Raw genomic sequence first — 4,408 nt, 5'->3', positions numbered from 1 at the left:
TGTGACCTGCAAAATGGTATGACTCTAAAGGAAAATTCATGCGCATCTTTATGTCCCTTCCATTTATGAGCAGAATGTGAAACAGAGTTGATGTAATTTAGATATGTGTCCCCACCATATCCAAACATAATATAATCCCCAGTGTTGGAGGGGGACCTGGTAAGAGCACCCAAGGTGTTTGGCTCATAGAGGTGAATCATTCATGAATAGCCTAGTGCCTTCCTTGATAGTGTGTGAGTTCTCCTGAGATCTGGTTTTCAAATGTGTGTGGCATCTCTCTCTTGCTTCTCTGTCTCTTGCTTCTGCTGTCACCATGTGATATGCCTGCTCCCGCTTCACCTTCGGCCATGAGTAAAAGCTCCATGAGGCCTCCCCAGAAGCTGAGCAGATGCTGGCACCATGATTCCTGTATAGCCTGCATAACCATGAGCCAATTAAACCTCTTTTCTTTGTAAATTACCCAGTCTTGTGTATTTCTTTGTAGCAATGCAAAAACAGAATAACACAAGAGTCCTAAAAGTGTGCAATTTGTAAGCCTTAAAGCAACTATCAATGTCATCAGGAATGTCTGGGAATCACGTAGCAGAGTAAGGAAGGAGAGTGTGTGGGTTTGTTTTTGAAGGAAAACAGATGTAAGAGTGGAGAACACAAGTGCAGTAATATTTTACCTTTCCTTTTTGAAGTGTTTGTTTGCTTGTCTCCTTTTTTAAAAAAATGTACTAGGGAAAACCTTCCTAGGGTGATCTCTATGCACAATAAAGGCTGAGAGCCACTGATTTAAGTGTACTCTGGAAGAGAAAGCACTACTAAAAGAAAACACTTCAAAGTCTCTTTGTAAACAGTGAAGAGTCAGGAAGTATCCAGAGCCAGATGGGAATTAGGGGTGGAAACCAGGCCAGATTTTTGAAGGGTGCTTCCTGAGCCACGCAACTCTCTTGCTGGTAATCATGACTTAGTGGGAGGAAGTCTTGCTGCAGCCTCTGAAGACCATGGGGCAGTGTAAGATTACCTGGCACTTCATTTACACTCTAATTTTTAAAGCCTTTATGTTAGTTAAAGCTCATTTGAAAATATGTGTGGATTGTTTGCAAGTGATACTCATTAAGGAGAAGAATAGGTCCATCTTTTCAGATTCTTTAAAGGACTGTGAGTCAAAGTGCATCCGGAATTTATTCCTTCCGGTGGGTTCTTGGTCTTGCTGACTTCAAGAATGAAGACGCGGACCCTCGTTGTGAGTGTTACAGCTCTTAAAGGTGGTGTGTCCAGAGTTTGTTCCTTCAGATGTTCACATGTGTCCAGAGTTTCTTCCTTTCGGTGGGTTCGTGGTCTCGCTGACTTTAGCAGTGAAGCCACAGACCTTCACAGTGAGTGTTACAGCTCTTAAAGGTGGTGCATCTGGAGTTGTTTGTTCCTCCCAGTGGGTTTGTGGTCTCGCTGACTTCAGGAATGAAGCTGCAGACCTCCTGGTGTGTGTTACACCTCGTAAAGGCAGTGCAGACCCAAAGAGTGAGCAGCAGCAACATTTATTGTGAAGAGCAAAAGAAAAAAGATTCCACAGCATAGAACAGGAACCCAGCAGGTTGTCACTGCTGGCTCGAGTGGCCAGCTTTTGTTCTCTTATTTGGCCCCACCCACATCCTGCTGATTGGTCCGTTTTACAGAGTGCTGATTGGTCCATTTTACAGAGCACTGATTGGTCCATTTTACAGAGCGATGATTTGTGCATTTACAATACTTTAGCTAGACACAGTTCTGATTGGTGCATTTTTATATAGTGCTGATTGGTGCATTTACAATCCTTTAGCTAGACATTGAGCACTGATTGGGGTTTTACAATCCTCTAGCTAGACACAGAGTGCTGATTGGTACGTTTTTACAGATTGCTGGCTGGTGCATTTACAATCCTTTGGCTAGACAGAAAAGTTCTCCAAGTCCCCACCTGACCCAGAAGTCCAGCTGGCTTCACCTCTCAATCCCTCCTCTAAACAGGACACCCCAACTGCTGTTGGAAATTTGACCTATGACCACTGTAGCTACTTCCTGCTGGGGATAGGGGCGAAGAAGGGGCCGTGCAGTTGTAGTGTCCTCCAGAGGGGAATTCTTTAGGCCAGTGAAAGGGCCAGTGGGTCAGTCCAGGGGGTCCTTGGTAGAAGTTGTTAGTTGGGCTCATTTGGGGTTCCATTTAAAAGACCATCTGTAGCTTGAAGGCCTCCATCCTAGAGGAAACAAATTTGACAAGGAAGTTAAAAATACAGGGCCTGAAGACGAGTAATAGTAAGATGGCTGTCATGGGGCCTAGAAAGGGGGAGAAGCCATGTTACCCAACCACAGAGGTTGGTATAAAAGTTTGAAAGGCATTATCTGATTTCAGAAGCCTTTTTCTGTAAATGCTGGGTGGCATCTTGTACTATCCCTGACTGGTTAGTGTAAAAACAACACTCTTCCCCTAAGAAGGTGCAGAGTCCTCCTTTCTCAACAGTGAGGAGGTCTAGGCCTTGGTAGTTTTAGAGAATCACTGCTGCCAAAGAGTCTATTTGGGATTGTAGAGTAAGGATAGAGCTCGTTATTTCTTGCAAACTGACTGAGAGGCAGATATAGGTCGAAGTTCCACATAAGAAGAATATGCCTTGGCTGGGTAGACAGAAATTTACCCTGGCTTTTAAAGGAATAGGCTACACTGCTTTTTCTTTACTATTTCTATCTCTTTCTCTCTCTTTGATTCCTTCTTTGTCTCTTCATCTCTTTCCTTCTCTCTTTGACTTTCTGTATGTCTCTTTCTCTCTCAGTCTCTCTCTGACTTTCTGCCTCTTTCTCTCTTTCCTTTCTGCTGGTCTTTCCCTGCCTCTGCCAGCTGCTTATGCTGCTGTTCTCTCTCCTTCCCCGTTTTGATGGTGTCGGCAGTGTAAGACTGCCACCTCCTTGGGTTTTTGCACTTCGTGGAGTAACTCCATGATTTCCTTGTGATATTTAATGGGGGTTCCCCCAGAGGTTAGGAACTCCCTTTCTTTCCATATTGCAGCATGGATATGTAGGATTAGATAAGCATACTTACTATCTGTATACACATTTATTTTTCTTCCCTTTCCCAGTTCTAAGACTCAGGTAAGTGTCACTAGTTCTGCTAACTGGGTGCTGGTCCCTGGGGGAAGAGGCTTACTTGCAAGTACTGTTACTAACTATGGCATAACCTGCCCTTTGTATCAGATTCTCCAATGAACTTTCATCAGTATATAGGTTAAGGTCAGGATTAACTAAGGGGACTTCTAAGAGATCCTCTTGGGCGGCCTAAGTCTGGACCATAATTTGGTGGCAGTCATGCTTGACTGGTTCACCACCTTCTGGGAGAAAAGTGGAAGGGTTGAGGGCTGCACACGTGTGTATTTGAAGCACTGGTCCCTCAAGGAGTAATGCCCGGTGTCTAAGCAGGTGATTGTCTAATAGCCATAAACTTCCTTTGGCACCTAGTATGCCATTTACCTCATGAGTAGTCCAGACAGTGAGATCCTTTCCTTGTATTATTTTGATAGCCTCTGACACTAAGATGGCCACTGCCACAACTGCCCATAAACAGTGAGGCCAGCCTTTTGCTACTACATCAATTTCCTTACTTAGGTATGCCGCTGGTTGTGGGGTTGTCCCATGAGTCTGAGTAAGGACTCCAAGAGCTATCCCTGCTCTCTCTGTGACGTATAAAGAGAAGTTTTGTCCTGTGGGAAGTCTTAAGGCTGGAGCTTGAGTTTGTTCCTTCCAATGCCCAGAATTCAGAGTTGATTCCCTTCTCAAGTAGGGGACAACAAATGGGTAACTTGCTCCCCATGTTCATGTAGATAATAGCTCCAGCTTTGGCTAATATGTCCCTCCCTAATAAGGGTGTGGAACTTTCAGGCATAACAAGAAAGGTATGTGAAAAGAGGAAAGTCTCCCAATTACAACTGAGGAGGTGGGAGAAATACCTGGTTACAGGCCATCCCAGGATTCCTCGGATGGTAACGGACCTTGAAGACAGCTGTCCGGGACAGGAGATTAACACTGAGAAAGTCGTGCCAGTGTCCAGAAGGAAGTCAATTTCCTGGCCCTCAATGGTTAAAAGTACCTGGGACTCAGTGAGGGTGATGACATGAGCTGGTGCTTGCCCTGGGCACCCTCGGTCCTGTTGATGGATCATCTGGTTGGGAGCTTCTGGCCCAGAGAAACTTTGTCCTCTAGGGCAGTGTGCCTTCCAGTGATTGCCTCAGCATAGTGAACATGGACGAGGGGGCAGCTTGTTTCTCAAAAGCAAGTTATATTCCCCTGGATGAGCAGCATAGTCAAGATCCTTTATCCCAAGGCATCTCTGCTATTATAATTTCCAAATTTCTTTTCTTTTTTTTTTTTTTTTTTTTTTTTTTTTTTTTTTTTTTTGGGGTTC

This window comes from Theropithecus gelada, chromosome 5, assembly GCF_003255815.1.
Source record: "Theropithecus gelada isolate Dixy chromosome 5, Tgel_1.0, whole genome shotgun sequence".
Classification (NCBI taxonomy): Eukaryota; Metazoa; Chordata; class Mammalia; order Primates; family Cercopithecidae; genus Theropithecus; species Theropithecus gelada.
The sequence above is the reverse complement of the archived record's forward strand: the minus strand, read 5'-3'. Positions refer to the sequence as shown.